The sequence below is a fragment of the Tupaia chinensis genome, unplaced genomic scaffold, assembly GCF_000334495.1.
Source record: "Tupaia chinensis unplaced genomic scaffold, TupChi_1.0 Scaffold145057_1, whole genome shotgun sequence".
NCBI classification, from domain to species: domain Eukaryota; kingdom Metazoa; phylum Chordata; class Mammalia; order Scandentia; family Tupaiidae; genus Tupaia; species Tupaia belangeri.
Window position 1 is genome coordinate 357,122 of NW_006204918.1, and position 8,526 is coordinate 365,647.

Here is an 8,526-nt window from a genome sequence, read left to right on the forward strand (position 1 = left end):
TGCACTCACTAGAGAGACAGAGAGACAGAAAGCGAGAAATCACCCCCCCGCCGGGGGCGGGGGAGAGGATGGCCACACTGCAATCCCTTCTTCTCCATTCTCCTCTCAGGATTTTGGGCACGTACTCTCTCTCTCTCTCTCTCTCACACACACAGACACACACACACACACAGAGCATAAGTTTTAACCTGCTAGATCTGGGACTCTAACTGTGGTCAACTACTAGGGACATAACCATTAGGCCATCTGCTGGACTCATAACCTCTGGTTAATCTTAATCACCTCCTGGACTCATGTTCCTTAGATGAGCATCACCTCACCTGCTTCCTTAAAAAGGCTTTCATCATTACAAATATCTGAATTGGACCGAGAAGACCATTTCAGTCAGTTCTGCTGGCTTTGAAGCCAGAAGAATGGCAAAACGGTGAGCCCAAAGTAATGAATAGAAAATTCCATATGTACTGGCACTTAGACAACGAGGCATGAATGTTCTGCTTCTGCCTTGAATCTGGATATTTAGGTGAAGGCTTAATGAAAATGTGAAAAAGGACCTTGTTGGGGACAAAGAGTTTCTCACACAGTGGGAATTCACCAGTTGCAAGGACACTTCCTCCAAGCGAACCAGATTTGTGTCTTCATCCTTGTGGGCTGGTTGTAGTACTTAGTTTCATTATTAGAAAATGATTTTCAAAGGGCAGCGTAAATTTGTCTTATAAAAGGATAAGCAGACAAAAGGTCAAGAAGCCACTGCCAAAGAGATTGTTTGCTGAGAATCGAAGACAGTCTTCCCATTTTAAAATGGTATCCAGGGAAATTTCCATGAACGTCAGAGCCAGAAGAATAAAACTGAAAGTGAAACTGGTAAAATTGGCAGGTCGGCAGTAGTATGCTGGCAACTGGGCAGGCAGGAATCTCTCATCTGTCTCCACTTTAAAAAAAAAGAGAGAAAGAAAAAGAAAAGACAAAAATGCAAGTCCTGCAGCAAACACCACAGCAAGAGCAGAGTAACCAATTTTACACAACAAAAAGTATTGTTTATGGAGCTCAAATCCTACTGCAACACATGCTAGATTCATGAAGTGAATACAACTGTAAGAAAAACTGGGTACGGAAGAGGATGTGGCCTGATAATAGCCACACAGCACGCTCCAGCCACATCCTCAGTCCATCCAACAGTGGATCAGGGGAGAGCCTGCAGCAGCCAGACGAGTGAGTTTTAATTTTCTGCAAGGTTCAGAATATTTCATAAATACTGGGATGAATCTTACTGACAGCACAGAGGCAGCTGTTAGAACTGGAAGTTGTTATAGAAATCAGTAGGTTCATGAAAGAGATTTGAAAACCACCTACACGGTTAGGGTGGGACAGTGATGAAAGCATGCTCCGCAGTGTGAACAAACTTGCGTCTGGGTAGACTACATGTATAGGGGTAAATATTAAAGAAAATCGTTGTACCGAACATAAGGGAGTGAGGTTAAAAGGCTACGTTATAACAGTTTTCTAATATTGCAATGACAAAGTATCACTAATTTAGTGGCTTAAACAACACAAATTTCTTATGCTATCGTTCAAGGAGTCCAAATTTTGTAATCGGTCTCACTGGGCCAAAATGAGGTGTCAGCAGGGCTGGATTCTTTCTGGAGGCTCTGCGGAAAAAACGCACAGTTTTACCTTGTTCTTCTTCTAGAGCACACCCGTTTCTTGGAACACAGTTCACGTTCTCCATTCCCGCATCCATGTAAAGCCCAGTCCTTGGCCACCAGCTCTCTGGTTCCATCTCCCCCGCGTACCCTGCTCCCGCTGTGTTTAAGAACTCTCGCGATTACATTGGGCCTGTCCTGGTACCGTGGTGTAATCTCATCTCTAGGTAAAGTACAATACGTCATAACCTTAATTAGAACTGCTACCTTAATTTTTAACCCCTTTGCCACATAACTCAAATATGGCTCTGGACTCTGAGAATTTAGACTTGTTCATTTTTGCTTGAAAATTGTTCTGCTTACCGAAGACGCTATAGTTAAGACTGGTCATAATTTCAAAACTCTATACATTATTTATTATGAGAATCCGAAGAAAATTTTGGAAATTTAAATCTTTGGAAAAATGTTTTTGTAAAACATTTATAAATAAATAAAAATATACTCCTGTGATATTTGCTCATTTTATTTCTTTCTTCTTAACTTTTATAATTTTCTTATAGTTTGCCATCTAGATTCTCTGGAATAGTAGAAAACAATAGTGATAGTGAAGAAAAAGACAAGACAACTTTTTAAAAAAATCAATATAAGTAATGTAAAAATTTATAAGGTTTCCAGATGTAAACACATAGAGAGTATGACATACACACACACACGCACACACACAAACACAGATACACACATATATATGTAACGTAGTTTGTATTTGTGTGTGTATAAAGTGTGTACAAAAATATATACGTATATGTTTTAACTGCTATTTGTGTTGTGTATAATTATATGTACTACATCTAATTATATACATTTACATATACCTATATATAATTTATATGTATAAAATGATATCTTGAAACAAGGCCTCATATACATAAGAAGAGAAGCTTCATTTATTAATTATTAAATGACGTGTAAAACAATATTCCTTCAAGTAGAATTGTAACATGGAATGACTGAAAACAATCTAAAAAGACTATTGAGATGTATGAGTTAAATTCCTTAAGCTAATGAAAATTAATTTATACTTATGCCAGAGGGTATGTGTGCTTTCTAGAAACAGAGAGAGAGAGAGAGGGAGATGCTTCCTGCTCTTCCATGTCTGCATCCTGCAGGGATTTTGACCATTCATACACACATGCCTAGCATGTTTCTAAGGCCACCAGGGTCAGGATTTGAGCTGTGTGGTTGGACATGTGGGATTTGTGTTCCTTAACTACCAATCTATTGGGACAGCCTTTAAACACATGTTTTTATTTTTTAGAGATAGTTTTGCTTTTGGGCTCATGTGCTCGCTGGAGAGACAGAGAGAGATAGAATGACAGAAAGCGAGAAATCACTCCTCAAGGTGAATGGCCATGCTGCAATCCCTTCTCCATTTTCCTCTCAGGATTTTAGGCACACATGCACATGTGCCTGGCGTGAGTTTTAAGCTGCTAGGTTCAGGATTCGAACTGCAGTCAGCTAATGAATCCAGCAATGTAACCATTATGTGTAATCATCATACTTAACACAAATCCCTCTCAATTTTTTTTTTTTCATGTCAGTGACTCAAATGGAAATGCGTCTAGGATTGGTGTAAACTATCCTGATGGCTTTTTGTTCTAGGACTAAATTTAGATTTAGCTTAGGAAAGGGAAAATAAAGCTACTTTTACACAAACCCAAGTCTATAAATATACGTTTTAAATACATCCATACATGTACCACACTAACAGACATTCGCATTATTTAAGCATGGAAAACACTATATTAAGGATAATGTTAATAGGATTTACCTCTGGTAAATGAAATCAGATATTACCGAAAAGAGGGATTTCACTTTACAATAATCCACACTTGTACACTATAGCATGAGTGTGACTGATCTTAAAATTTAAAAATTTCAAAAGAATTCCACTTAAAAATTCAGTAATAAGCTGGAAATGATCATTTCTTGGAGTAAGAACCAGAACTGAAACTTCTAATAATTTAGACAGTGACATGACTAGCAAACAAAGGGAGCTCTTTAAAAAAGCACAGGGTGGTCAGCAGATGCCATTGTGTGGTTCAAGTCCCAGACCTGGCAGCTTAAAAAATCACGCAGGGTGTGTGTGCACGCATACCCAACATCCTGAGAGGAGGGTGGAGAAGAGACTATGAGTGGCCATGCTCTCTGGAAGGTCATTTTTCATGTTTGCTTTCTGTGTCTTCTCTGGGGAGTGTATGTGACCTATGGCAAGACATAAAATAATAATAATAATAATTTTAAAAAGGCAAGGAAAAGTCATAAACAGTGATGGAACAGACGCAAAAAACATGGGACATGGGGGGGGGGCAAAACAGAAAACTAACAAAGAAGTCAATGGTACTTCTTCAGTAGGCCAAATGGCATGAATTGGAGCAATTATCAAATACTAGAGTTTTGTCTTTTCTGATCTGAATTTGTTTATGCAAATTGATGCATTCACACTATTCTAGGCAAAAATCCATTAATGAGCCACAATTACACACCTATCCTCTGCTTTAAAAAACCCTGAAGGAATTTAGTCGTGTTGGATCTTTACCTATAAAAAATGCATACATTGGATTTTTCTTTGGATTATCTATGAAAAATTCCACATAAATTGATTTCTAAAACTTAAATGCAGTAATCAACCACTGTCATAGTTTTCAGAAAAGTCAATTATTTTATTTTCTTTCTTCTTTCCCCCACCTCCACCCCCCAGACTTGGATTCATATGCTAGGTAGACTTAAAAACAGTGAAGTATCTAGAGCTACTGTCAATATCCCACAGTCAATGGACCTATATGATACTAGTTTTAACTGACGAAGTTAAAAAAATCCTAACATCATGTTACCTGATTGTGTAGCGTCACGGCCTAAGTACTTAGATTGAGTACCGTCGTTTTTACTTCAGCAAGATGTGCCTGGCAGAGTCAAGAGCTCTGCGTTGCATTCTTTTTTTTTTGGAGAGGTTTTCGCTACAGGGCGTGTGCGCTCGCCAGACAGAGAGAGAGAGAGAGACAGAAAGCGAGAAATCACCCCCAGGGGGATGGTCACGCTGCAATCCCTTCTCCTCCATTCTCCTCTTGGGATCTTGGGCACGCATGCACATGCGCCCGGCATGAGTTTTAAGCCACTGGGTCCGGGACGCGAACCACGGTCGACTACGTGGGGATCCAGCAACATAGCCATTACACTAACTGCTGGTTCCCTGCGTTGCATTCTATACATACAGAACTTCCACTTCACAGTCGCCCACGTGCAGTGTGATCTAGTTTTCTTTTCTTTTCTTCTTATTTTTTTTTTATTCTGCATGGCCTGTACTCAGCAACAACACAGTCATGGTCTATGGTGCTGCTTCTGCTGTGGAGAGGTGAAAATTAATATGATGAAACTTTATCGTTATTAATACCAGCCAGTAATAACATATGTGTATATATATGTGTGTGTGTGTGTGATCCTCTGAGGGGTGCTGTGTCTCTTCCTCATGGAAGAAAGAAAGAAACTTGAAAAAGTCCTCACACTTTCAATACGCCATCAGACAGTCACTACAGGCGTCTGCTTTTTAATTCCAGAAGCTGCCTCTGACGGCAGAAAGTGACTATGTCTGAGGGTGTTTCTAAGAACGTGCAATTTGTCCTTCAGAAATGCTCTGCAGTAAGATAATTACCATAGTCAAAGACGGTCCTTGGAGCTTTTAATAAGGTAGTTTGTCCTTTCTGGCGGCATCAAAGGAATCGTGGATGTGTCTGAAAAGAGTGGTGGTTCAATAAAAATATTTTTGCTGGAGTAAAAGTTGGGGGGACGATGGTTTTCAAATCTTAACATCCATTGCCATTACGACTTCATGAAATAGAAAAGTCCTCTGTTCTGATTTCTACAGAAAACGAGAGGCTGGAAGCTTTCTAAGCTCTTGTTTGTGAAATTTCCTTTCCTTTCTGGGAGGATTGATAGTTTGTTCGGTCTTTTCGGATATTGATCAGAAAATGTGCTCGGTGGAGTGTGAAGTGGGCAGAAGGAAAGACAATAGGAAAAACAGTCCTACAGTAAGATGAGGAACAGCACCTTCGCAAAAGTTAAAGTTGCCATGGCAACACAGGGGAGAGGACCCTCACTGGCAGAATTAAGTTGCTTACACCAATAGGACACGGACAGGCACCGTTTTCCCAAGGGCAGGAATTTGTGTATTTTCTGTTTTATTTGAAGTGCCTTCATCTTTGCTATGAGTCCAGATCACTCTTTGGAATTCTGAGTCTCTGTAAGGTTATTTTTTTGCTTAAATGATTTTGAAGATAACAGAAATTCTAGGGTTGAAATTGAGGTTTTCCTCTGTTACAAGAGGCAAAAGTAAAAGCCAGAAAATGACATACAGAAAGTCACGTTTTGGGGCCAGCCTTACAGCCTACTGGTTAAGGCAGCTGGCTCCCACATGGCCAAATGCATTTCAAATTTTGGCCCCGGAAACTTGAGAAACATCCCAGGCACATGTGGGTATGTGTTCCAAATCTTCACAGGATGGAGAAATGGAGGAGAAGGGATTGTGGGGACCACTCCCCACCGGGGCGGGGTGCTTTCTCCTTTCTCCTCTTTCTCTGTCTCTCTCTGGCCTCTTCTCCCTCTAGCAATTAAAAAAAGAAAGAGAATGTCACATTTTAATTTTCAAAGATAGTAACTTTTTTTTGCATTTAATATCACTAAAATCAGAATGCATCTTGATATGCCATGTATGAATCGCCAGTGTTTAAAAATCAACTAGTCGTATGTCAGATAATAATACATGTTATTTACTTATTTATTGTTTCCCATTTCGTTTCTATTCAAAAGTTTACTCACAGGCAACACTTTAAAATTAAGTTTTTAAAATTAAAGGCCAAAACTAAAAACAGCTCGCAAATATGACACTGCTACAACAAAAATTGCCTCAATAATTTAAACCCTAAAATGTCCATCCTGGGGAAATAATACGTTATAACTTTAGATGTGATGAGCTAGAGTGTTTTGAAAGTGTGTAATATTTCTTTGGTTTACGATTTATTCGTTTTCTTTTTTTTTTCTTCCTTCCTGTGACTGCTGATATAGTTGCCTGGTGATCTGGTGATTTTTTTTCAATTTGAGTATTTAGAGTTTGAAGGTGAACTCGTTAGCCAAGTGCGTGCCTGTCGGCCTCACTCGGTGTGGTACAGCACCAGGTGACCGAAGGCCCTTTGTAGACTCTCTGACAGATTTGAGCTAGTCATTTTCTAGAAAACTATATTTCAGATGTTTAGGTAGTGTTAGCAAATTAAAAACTCATTACCTCCTTCCTTAACCTCAGTAAGGTGGAACTAAGTTTATTTAAAATTATCTGTATGTGTTTCTGTGTTCTTCATAGCTTATTCTCTTATTTTAAATTTACTGAGTTTTCAAATATTTCTTGGTTCTAAAAGAGTGAGGGAAGATGACCGATTTGAAAAACCGCATAACAAAGGGGCCCTGAAACCTAAATACTAAAGAAATACTTAGGATGCTGCCAAGCATGTAGACACTGGCGGAAACTACAGATTTAATAAAACTTTTCAGAGGGGTAGCATTAGTTCAGGCACAGTTCTTAATATTTTTTCACTGTATGTAACATAATTTATACAAAACACATGCATTTCTAATAAAATCAATTAAATAATATACAATTAACAATCAGCTAATCATCTCCATTTTTTTTAAATTATTTTTTATTTTTTGGAGAGCTGTGGGCTAGTCCCATGGCCGACTGGTTAAAGGAACTGGATCCTACACGGCCAACTGTGCAGTTCAAACCCCAGACTCAATGGCATGAAAAACTCACTGGGCATGTGTGCATGCCTACCCCAAATTTCAAAAGGATGGAGAAGGGATTGCAGCATGACCATGCCTGATTGGGGATGCTTTCTCCCTCTCCCTGTCTTTCTGTCTCTCTGTCTCTCTCTAGTGAGCATACATACCCTCTGACAAAATTAGAAAAAAAATCACACACACACACACACACACACCAAAAAGAGAGTTTTTTTTTTCCTGCTAGTTTAGAAATCATATTTTCTTTTTCTTTAGGGTGAGTACAAATTATCAGAAGTTGGAGGATAATTTTATCCCTTTCTAACGCAGTTAGAATTCACTTAAATGATCTGTGTCTTCATCGTATGTGGTTCACTTCCTGTTTTTGATTTCTCCTGTTTTGTTAAAATGCAGTATGTTCTTTCTATGATAGGTGTCACTGAAACTTATTCCTTGATCTGAGCTTGAATTTTTGCTCTGTTATAGCCACCGTTTTTTTAGTTGGCAAATAGTTTATACTTACTTATTTACTCTCATTTAAAAAATATGAACATTTCAGTCATTATATTTTCCTGACTCTTCACCTGTAATAGATAAAAATTGGTCATGGGTAGAGTACTTCTAAATTGCTTGCTTGGGTCTCTAACTATTGTACCTTGAGAAAGAGGAAAAAATCTGGCACTGCTCTAAGTCATGTATATAATACTCTCTTTACCAAGTGCTTCCCTTCTTATATAATTTAAAAAAAAGAAAAAGTTTTATGTTAGGTGTTAATATCATGCTCAGTCTAGACAATTGGATCTTTTTTTTTTTTTGGGGAGAGATCTTCACTGTAGGGCGCGTGCGCTCGCCAGACAGACAGAGAGAGACATAGAGACAGAAAGCGAGAAATCACCCCCCAGGGGGGATGGTCTCTAACTATTGTACCTTGAGAAAGAGGAAAAAATCTGGCACTGCTCTAAGTCATGTATATAATACTCTCTTTACCAAGTGCTTCCCTTCTTATATAATTTAAAAAAAAGAAAAAGTTTTATGTTAGGTGTTAATATCATGCTCAGTCTAG